Genomic DNA, 10,981 nt, shown 5'->3' on the forward strand with positions numbered 1-10,981 from the left:
GGGATGTCACGGCGAGCACTGAGCCACCCGCATCACCGCGTGCGTCACATGGGGGTGCGCTGCGGCTGGCCGGCATGACATCATTGCCAGGGCAGCGGCGGTGACTCAGGGAGATATGTATGCGGCGAATTCGGGTGAAAAGTATGTAAAGACCGTCCGTCGCCCAGCCCAGCTGAAAGCAATGCTGCTGCCCCTAGGCATAGGCCCTTGGCTGCCCTTCAATCCACCAAGAATTTTAGTTCGTTAAAACCGGGACTTTCCGCATCCCAGGATGGGTTTTGCCGGGACGCGGGATTTTAGGAGTCAAAACCGGGACAGTCCTGGGCAACCCGGGACGGTTGGTCACCCTAGTTAATACATTAGCCAATAACGGGTGCTTGTTTCTCCTCGTTATGCAGGAGAAGCCCTAAAGGAGGATAGTACATCTGCACCAACGAGAGACAAACGTCCAGCCAATCAGCTCCTAACTGCCATGTTACAGCCTGTGTTTGATAAAGTCAGTAAGGATGTGATTGGCTGGACGTTTATCTCTTTATCACACTTGTATTTATCTCGTTAAGGATTATTACATCTGCCCCAATACTCAGGTGCATGTAGCTGATCTATTCCCTAGCAATCAGCAAGGACACTGATGCCTCACACCTCAGTAATGTCAGTGGTACCTAAACCTCTAGACCAAGCTGGCCAAACTAGGCCTCGATCTAATAACAGGACTCATGTTCCAGGTCCCCTATCTGGTGCACAGGTGTAGTCATTACTAACTGTATCATTTGTTCCCCGTAATGCACTAATGTGTGCCCTATGTACGGCGCTGCCCCTGGTAGTACAATGACACCTCCTCTGCTTCCCTACATCCCAGCTGTATTGTGTACTGAGCATTGTGCTGCTGTTACCTGTGCTGCTGTAGTGTCCTGTGTCCCCTGTATTGTACTAATGTGTGCCCTATGTACAGCGCTGCCCCTGTTACTACACGGACACCTCCTCTGCTTCCCTACATCCCAGCTGTATTGTGTACTGAGCATTGTGCTGCTGTTACCTGTGCTGCTGTAGTGTCCTGTGTCCCCTGTATTGTACTAATGTGTGCCCTATGTACAGCGCTGCCCCTGTTACTACACGGACACCTCCTCTGCTTCCCTACATCCCAGCTGTATTGTGTACTGAGCATTGTGCTGCTGTTACCTGTGCTGTTGTAGTGTCTCAGTCACTGTAATGTTCTGTGTACCCTGTATTGTACTAATGTGTGCCCTATGTACAGCGCTGCCCCTGGTAGTACACGGACACCTCCTCTGCTTCACTACATCCCAGCTGTAGTGTGTACTGAGCATTGTGCTGCGGTTACCTGTGCTGTTGTAGTGTCTCAGTCACTGTAATGTTCTGTGTCCCCTGTATTGTACTAATGTGTGCCCTATGTACAGCGCTGCCCCTGGTAGTACACGGACACCTCCTCTGCTTACCTACATCCCAGCTGTATTGTGTACTGAGCATTGTGCTGCTGTTACCTGTGCTGTTGTAGCGTCTCAGTCACTAATGTTCTGTGTCCCCTGTATTGTACTGATGTGTGCCCTATGTACAGCGCTGCCCCTGGTAGAACACAGACACCTCCTCTGCTTCCCTACATTCCAGCTGTATTGTGTACTGAGCATTGTACTGTTACCTGTGCTGTTGTAGTGTCTCAGTCACTAATGTTCTGTGTCCCCTGTACTGTACTAATGTGTGCCCTATGTACAGCGCAGCCCCTGGTAGTACACAGACACTTCCTCTGCTTCCCAGCTGTATTGTGTACTGAGCATTGTGCTGCTGTTACCTGTGCTGTTGTAGTGTCTCAGTCACTGTAATGTTCTGTATCCCCTGTAGTGTACTAATGTGTGTCCTATGTACAGCGCTGCCCCTGGTAGTACACGGACACCTCCTCTGCTTCCCTACATCCCAGCTGTATTGTACTAATGTGTGCCCTATGTACAGCGCTGCCCCTGGTAGTACACGGACACCTCCTTTGCTTCCCTACATCCCAGCTGTATTGTACTAATGTGTGCCCTATGTACAGCGCTGCCCCTGGTAGTACACGGACACCTCCTCTGCTTCCCTACATCCCAGCTGTATTGTGTACTGAGCATTGTGCTGCTGTTACCTGTGCTGTTGTAGTGTCTCAGTCACTGTAATGTTCTGTGTCCCCTTTATTGTACTAATGTGTGCCCTATGTACGGTTCTGCCCCTGGTAGTACACGGACACCTCCTCTGCTTCCCTACATCCCAGCTGTATTTTGTACTGAGCATTGTGCTGCTGTTACCTGTGCTGTTGTAGTGTCTCAGTCACTGTAATGTTCTGTGTCCCCTGTATTGTACTAATGTGTGCCCTGTGTACAGCGCTGCCCCTGGTAGTACACGGACACCTCCTCTGCTTCCCTACATCCCAGCTGTATTGTGTACTGAGTATTGCGCTGCTGTTACCTGTGCTGTTGTAGTGTCTCAGTCACTGTAATGTTCTGTGTCCCCTGTATTGTACTAATGTGTGCCCTATGTACGGCGCTGCCCCTGGTAGTACACGGACACCTCCTCTGCTTCCCTACATCCCAGCTGTATTGTGTACTGAGCATTGTGCTGCTGTTACCTGTGCTGTTGTAGTGTCTCAGTCACTGTAATGTTCTGTGTCCCCTGTACTGTACTAATGTGTGCCCTATGTACAGCGCTGCCCCTGGTTTTACACGGACACCTCCTCTGCTTCCCTACATTCCAGCTGTATTGTGTACTGAGCATTGTGCTGCTGTTACCTGTGCTGTTGTAGTGTCTCAGTCACTGTAATGTTCTGTGTCCCCTGTACTGTACTAATGTGTGCCCTATGTACAGCGCTGCCCCTGGTAGTACACGGACACCTCCTCTGCTTCCCTACATCCCAGCTGTATTGTGTACTGAGCATTGTGCTGCTGTTACCTGTGCTGTTGTAGTGTCTCAGTCACTGTAATGTTCTGTGTCCCCTGTATTGTACTAATGTGTGCCCTGTGTACAGCGCTGCCCCTGGTAGTACACGGACACCTCCTCTGCTTCCCTACATCCCAGCTCTATTGTGTACTGAGCATTGTGCTGCTGTTACCTGTGCTGCTGCTGTAGTGTCTCAGTCACTGTAATGTTCTGTGTCCCCTGTATTGTACTAATGTGTGCCCTATGTACGGCGCTGCCCCTGGTAGTACACGGACACCTCCTCTGCTTCCCTACATCCCAGCTGTACTGTGTACTGAGCATTGTGCTGGTTACCTGTGCTGTTGTAGTGTCTCAGTCACTGTAATGTTCTGTGTCCTCTGTATTGTACTAATGTGTGCCCTATGTACAGCGCTGCCCCTGGTAGTACACAGACACCTCCCCTCTGCTTCCCTACATCCCAGCTGTACTGTGTACTGAGCATTGTGCTGGTTACCTGTGCTGTTGTAGTGTCTCAGTCACTGTAATGTTCTGTGTCCTCTGTATTGTACTAATGTGTGCCCTATGTACAGCGCTGCCCCTGGTAGTACACAGACACCTCCCCTCTGCTTCCCTACATCCCAGCTGTACTGTGTACTGAGCATTGTGCTGCTGTTACCAGTCACTTTAATGTTCTGTGTCCCCCGTCTTGTACGTCGCTGCCTACCACATGTGGCACTGTATAATTAATATTCTAATATGTATATATGGTGCATGATCACTAATACAATGCCTGGAATTCGCTGCCCGTTAGGAGTGCAGGTAAACACTCAGAGTATGGGGAAGTATCAGTGTGCCTCGCGCACTACACTATTCTCCCTCACAGACCAAGTACAATGGCAGGAGGACCAGAACGCTGACCTCAACCACACTCACAGAGGTCACACACTGCAGGGTCACAGACCAATCACATACCAGGGAGCAGGGCATCTACACCATGATTACCCCACCACTTCCCCTCTGACTCTGGTCTCCTAGTTCTCCTGCACCCACCATCTATCCCAAATCATACCCACAGGTTTGCAGCTCCAGGCTTTCATGCTCAGAGCAGATGACATGACGCGCCATGGCCCACAGACTGCAGGGAAAGTGCCTGGAGAAATGGCGTTACCAGTGTGGTAGGGCAGAGGCAGCACATGATGCTTCAAGGGGTAATCTGCACCCCCCAGGGCCTGCCACGTACAGCATTAGCCACTGTATAGCTGGTAACGGGGCACAGTAAGGACTGCAGGGGGTCATTCTGAAGCAGTCCCCAATCCTCCACTTCCACCCTTCCTCACCCAGGAATAAGACAGCTCTAATCTCTCATCACCGGATTCCCCTCACTCAGAAGAAGGCTGCTGCCAAACTAATCTTCCTCTCACACCCCTGCCGCCTCCGAATCCCCCTCCTCTGCCATCTGCTTCCAGATTCCAACTGCTCATTGGGGCAGATGTATTAAGCTTGGAGAAGAGATAAACTGGAGATAAAGTGGAGATAACATGGAAGAGATAACGCACCAGCCAATCAGCTGTGTTTGAAATATGACAGTTGGGATCCGATTGGCTGGTGCGTTATCTCCTTCCACTTTATCTCCAGTTTATCTCTTCACCAGGCTTAATACATCTGCCCCATTAACACTACTTCCACCCTCATGAGATTCATCCCAAATGTTCCCCCATCTCACAGCCCCGGACCTCCGCCTCCCTTCAGAAGTACCTTCTTCCCCCATCTCACAGCCCCATACCTCCGCCTCCCTCCAGAAGTACCTTCTTCCCCCCCATCTCACAGCCCCGGACCTCCGCCTCCCTCCAGAAGTACCTTCTCCCCCCCCATCGCACAGCCCCGGACCTCCGCCTCCCTCCAGAAGTACCTTCTCCCCCCCATCTCACAGCCCCGGACCTCCGCCTCCCTCCAGAAGTACCTTCTCCCCCCCATCTCACAGCCCCGGACCTCCGCCTCCCCCCAGAAGTACCTCCCCCCCATCTCACAGCCCCGGACCTCCACCTCCCTCTAGAAGAACCTTCCCACCCATATCTCACAGCCTCGGACCTCCGCCTCCCTCTATAAGTACCTTCCCCCCCCCCCCCCCCATCTCACAGCCTCGGACCTCCGCCTCCCTCTATAAGTACCTTCTCCCCCCCATCTCACAGCCTCGGACCTCCGCCTCCCTCTAGAAGTACCTTCTCCCCCCCCCCCCCCCCATCTCACAGCCTCCGGCCTCTGCCTCCCTCCAGAATTACCTTCTCCCCCCCCCCCCCCATCTCACAGCCTCGGACCTCCGCCTCCCTCTATAAGTACCTTCCCCCCCCCCCCCCCCATCTCACAGCCTCGGACCTCCGCCTCCCTCTAGAAGTACCTTCTCCCCCCCATCTCACAGCCTCGGACCTCCGCCTCCCTCTAGAAGTACTTTCTCCCCCCCATCTCACAGCCTCGGACCTCCGCCTCCCTCTAGAAGTACCTTCTCCCCCCCACCCCATCTCACAGCCTCCGACCTCCGCCTCCCTCTAGAAGTACCTTCTCCCCCCCACCCCATCTCACAGCCTCCGAACTCTGCCTCCCTCCAGAATTACCTCCCCCCCCCCCCATCTCACAGCCTACGACCTCCGCCTCCCTCTAGAAGTACCTCCCCCCATCTCACAGCCTCGGACCTCCGCCTCCCCCTAGAAGTACCTTCTCCCCCCCCCCCCCCATCTCACAGCCTCGGACCTCCGCCTCCCTCTAGAAGTACCTTCTCCCCCCCATCTCACAGCCACAGACCTCCGCCTCACTCTAGAAGTACCTCCCCCCTCCCCCTCATCTCACAGCCCTGGACCTCTGCCTCCCTCTAGAAGTATCTTCTCACCACATCTCACAGCCTCCGACCTCCGCCTCCCTCTAGAAGTACCTTCCCACCCATATCTCACAGCCTCGGACCTCCGCCTCCCTCTATAAGTACCTTCCCCCCCCCCCATCTCACAGCCTCGGACCTCCGCCTCCCTCTATAAGTACCTTCTCCCCCCCATCTCACAGCCTCGGACCTCCGCCTCCCTCTAGAAGTACCTTCTCCCCCCCCCCCCCCATCTCACAGCCTCCGGCCTCTGCCTCCCTCCAGAATTACCTTCTCCCCCCCCCCCATCTCACAGCCTCGGACCTCCGCCTCCCTCTATAAGTACCTTCCCCCCCCCCCATCTCACAGCCTCGGACCTCCGCCTCCCTCTAGAAGTACCTTCTCCCCCCCATCTCACAGCCTCGGACCTCCGCCTCCCTCTAGAAGTACTTTCTCCCCCCCATCTCACAGCCTCGGACCTCCGCCTCCCTCTAGAAGTACCTTCTCCCCCCCACCCCATCTCACAGCCTCCGACCTCCGCCTCCCTCCAGAATTACCTCCCCCCCCCCCCCCCCATCTCACAGCCTCCGACCTCCGCCTCCCTCTAGAAGTACCTCCCCCCATCTCACAGCCTCGGACCTCCGCCTCCCTCTAGAAGTACCTTCTCCCCCCCCCCCCCATCTCACAGCCTCGGACCTCCGCCTCCCTCTAGAAGTACCTTCTCCCCCCCATCTCACAGCCACAGACCTCCGCCTCACTCTAGAAGTACCTCCCCCCTCCCCCTCATCTCACAGCCCTGGACCTCTGCCTCCCTCTAGAAGTATCTTCTCACCACATCTCACAGCCTCCGACCTCCGCCTCCCTCTAGAAGTACCTTCTCGCCACATCTCACAGCCACGGACCTCCGCCTCCCTCTAGAAGTATCTTCTCGCCACATCTCACAGCACTGGACCTCTGCCTCCCTCTAGAAGTATCTTCTCACCACATCTCACAGCCTCCGACCTCCGCCTCCCTCTAGAAGTACCTTCTCGCCACATCTCACAGCCATGAACCTCCACCTCCCTCTAGAAGTATCTTCTCGCCACATCTCACAGCCCTGGACCTCTGCCTCCCTCTAGAAGTATCTTCTCACAAGCCTCTGACACGGATCCAGTCTCGCCCCAATGTGCAATCCTGCGAGATGGAGCCCCGATCACCTGACCAGTATAGAAGTGTGACCCCTCCTGCGATGTACAATCACTCCCATGTGAGCAGTGGCCACAGACTGTTGCGGTGTACAGTGACACAACCCTCTCAACAGGGGACGACTGGAGATCTCCAGCAAAGTTGTACACATGTTCGATCAGTGACTAGTGAATGGGTACAGATGGCATCCCAGCCAGTGTAGGTAGATTAACCCCCCACGCAATACCCCCATACCATGTACCCCCCCTCACCTAGCACCCTATACCATATACCACCCTCACCCAGTGTCCAATACCATAGGCCTTCCCATCCAGCATCCCATATACCCCCTCACCCTATACCACAGACCCCCTCTTACCCAATGCACGTACCATATACCTCCCTCACCCAGCACCCCATACATATATCCCCCAGCAGTCCCATACCATATACTCCCCCATTCAGCATCCCATACGATATACCCCCCTCACCCAGCGCAGGGACTGATATGTACCATACACCCCCTCTCACCCAACGCACGTCCCATATACCCCCCTCACCCAGCACCCCATATATCCCTCAGCAGTCCCATACCATATACTCCCCCATGCAGCATCCCCATACCATATACCCCCCTCACCCAGCGCAGGGACTGATATGTACCATACACCCACCCCACCCCCTGCCCCCACCCAACGCACATACCATATACATCCCTCACCCAGCACCCCATATATCCCCCAGCAGTCCCATACCATATACCTCCCCCACCAAGCATTCTGTGCCATATACCCTCCACCCAGCAACCAATACCGGTACTTATGTTAGTTGGCGACCCACTATAGTTAGTACGCTCATACCCCCACTATCCATGTCGGCATGGAGTGGATCTTATATAGTGTGGCAAGCACAGCGGGGGGGACGCGGAAAATAAGCAAAATAGCTTAGTGGGCGCCCAACTAAAATAAGTACCCCAATACCACCTACCCCCCCCTCATCAAGCACCCTGTACCATATAACCCCCCAGCACCATATACTATATTTAACCCCTCACCCAGCTGATTGGCTGCTGCATTATCACTTCTCCTGGCATAATACATCTGCCACAGTGCACCATATACCCCCCCCCCCAGCACAACATACTGATAGATAGATAGATAGATAGATAGATAGATAGATAGATAGATAGATTAATAGATAGATAGATAGATAGATAGATAGATAGACCTAACCCAGCAGCTGACTGGCTAACACACGGAGGGCAGAAGCCGACATACCCCTCCCCTCCCCTGACACACGGAGGGCAGAAGCCGACATACCCCTCCCCTCCCCTGACACACGGAGGGCAGAAGCCGACATACCCCTCCCCTCCCCTGACACACGGAGGGCAGAAGCCGACATACCCCTCCCCTCCCCTGACACACGGAGGGCAGAAGCCGACATACCCCTCCCCTCCCCTGACACACGGAGGGCAGAAGCCGACATACCCCTCCCCTCCCCTGACACACGGAGGGCAGAAGCCGACATACCCCTCCCCTCCCCTGACACACGGAGGGCAGAAGCCGACATACCCCTCCCCTCCCCTGACACACGGAGGGCAGAAGCCGACATACCCCTCCCCTCCCCTGACACACGGAGGGCAGAAGCCGACATACCCCTCCCCTCCCCTGACACACGGAGGGCAGAAGCCGACATACCCCTCCCCTCCCCTGACACACGGAGGGCAGAAGCCGACATACCCCTCCCCTCCCCTGACACACGGAGGGCAGAAGCCGACATACCCCTCCCCTCCCCTGACACACGGAGGGCAGAAGCCGACATACCCCTCCCCTGACACACGGAGGGCAGAAGCCGACATACCCCTCCCCTCCCCTGACACACGGAGGGCAGAAGCCGACATACCCCTCCCCTCCCCTGACACACGGAGGGCAGAAGCCGACATACCCCTCCCCTCCCCTGACACACGGAGGGCAGAAGCCGACATACCCCTCCCCTCCCCTGACACACGGAGGGCAGAAGCCGACATACCCCTCCCCTCCCCTGACACACGGAGGGCAGAAGCCGACATACCCCTCCCCTCCCCTGACACACGGAGGGCAGAAGCCGACATACCCCTCCCCTCCCCTGACACACGGAGGGCAGAAGCCGACATACCCCTCCCCTCCCCTGACACACGGAGGGCAGAAGCCGACATACCCCTCCCCTCCCCTGACACACGGAGGGCAGAAGCCGACATACCCCTCCCCTCCCCTGACACACGGAGGGCAGAAGCCGACATACCCCTCCCCTCCCCTGACACACGGAGGGCAGAAGCCGACATACCCCTCCCCTCCCCTGACACACGGAGGGCAGAAGCCGACATACCCCTCCCCTCCCCTGACACACGGAGGGCAGAAGCCGACATACCCCACCCCTCCCCTGACACACGGAGGGCAGAAGCCGACATACCCCTCCCCTGACACACGGAGGGCAGAAGCCGACATACCCCTCCCCTGACACACGGAGGGCAGAAGCCGACATACCCCTCCCCTGACACACGGAGGGCAGAAGCCGACATACCCCTCCCCTGACACACGGAGGGCAGAAGCCGACATACCCCTCCCCTGACACACGGAGGGCAGAAGCCGACATACCCCTCCCCTGACACACGGAGGGCAGAAGCCGACATACCCCTCCCCTGACACACGGAGGGCAGAAGCCGACATACCCCTCCCCTCCCACACGGAGGGCAGAAGCCGACATACCCCTCCCCTCCCACACGGAGGGCAGAAGCCGACATACCCCTCCCCTGACACATGGAGGGCAGAAGCCGACATACCCCTCCCCTGACACATGGAGGGCAGAAGCCGACATACCCCTCCCCTGACACATGGAGGGCAGAAGCCGACATACCCCTCCCCTGACACATGGAGGGCAGAAGCCGACATACCCCTCCCCTGACACATGGAGGGCAGAAGCCGACATACCCCTCCCCTGACACATGGAGGGCAGAAGCCGACATACCCCTCCCCTGACACATGGAGGGCAGAAGCCGACATACCCCTCCCACATGGAGGGCAGAAGCCGACATACCCCTCCCCTCCCACATGGAGGGCAGAAGCCGACATACCCCTCCCCTGACACATGGAGGGCAGAAGCCGACATACCCCTCCCCTGACACATGGAGGGCAGAAGCCGACATACCCCTCCCCTGACACATGGAGGGCAGAAGCCGACATACCCCTCCCCTGACACATGGAGGGCAGAAGCCGACATACCCCTCCCCTGACACATGGAGGGCAGAAGCCGACATACCCCTCCCCTGACACATGGAGGGCAGAAGCCGACATACCCCTCCCCTGACACATGGAGGGCAGAAGCCGACATACCCCTCCCCTGACACATGGAGGACAGAAGCCCCAGTCCCGTACCTGCCACAGACAGTCACATCCCCGGGCGGCCGACCACTACCTCCTCACTGTCCGCCTGTTCTCACGGACTGAGCCAGACGCCAGTTGCATCTCACTATGTACACAGCACTGTCTCCCTGGCCGCGCCCTCTCATTGGCCGCGCCTATACAGCAGCTGCTATTGGACCCCGCCAGTCGCCTGCGCCCGGCCCCCATCATCCTGCGCGTGCGAGGTCACCGCCGCCATGTTTTGGTTGGTGCGCGGATGTCGGAAACTTCTCAAGGTAAACGTGTCGCCGGCAGAGGGAGCCGCCATTTTGTAGGCTGCTTCCTTTCACCCGCTCCCACGCCTGCTGGGGGGTGCATACTCTGTCAGGATGTTATAATCATTAGGATTATAAACGCTGAAAGGCAATACTGAGTGGGTCTGTGGTGTTTGGTGGGTTTGCTCAGTTGATAGGCCTTTATATGGTCCCTTTATTGATGGACACATATGGTCCACGCCACAGTGGTTCCCAACCTGGGTCCTCAAGGACCCCCCAACAGTGCATGTTTTCCAGGTCTCCTCACAGAATCACAGGTGAAATAATTAGCTCCACCTGTGAATATTTCAAATTGTGTCAGTGAGTAATGAGTGCAGCTGTGCACCAGCAGGGGGTCCCGGAAAACGTGCACTATTGGGGGCCCT

The 10,981-nt window shown here is 56.4% G+C and overlaps 1 protein-coding gene across 2 annotated transcripts in view; it reads right to left on the bottom strand.

The window, feature by feature from the left end:
• Nucleotides 1-10,457, bottom strand: part of ADISSP (adipose secreted signaling protein) — a 94,806-nt gene extending 84,349 nt beyond the window's left edge. The window contains exon 1 of one of the 2 annotated variants that reach the window (XM_083158317.1): nucleotides 10,315-10,457. The gene's annotated coding sequence lies outside the window, so the exon portion shown is untranslated. The remainder of the gene's footprint in view (nucleotides 1-10,314) is intronic. The other variant, XM_083158367.1, reaches the window with a different exon arrangement.
• Nucleotides 10,458-10,981: the final 524 nt, after the last annotated feature.

This window comes from Crinia signifera, chromosome 1, assembly GCF_055691185.1.
Source record: "Crinia signifera chromosome 1, ASM5569118v1, whole genome shotgun sequence".
Taxonomy (NCBI): domain Eukaryota; kingdom Metazoa; phylum Chordata; class Amphibia; order Anura; family Myobatrachidae; genus Crinia; species Crinia signifera.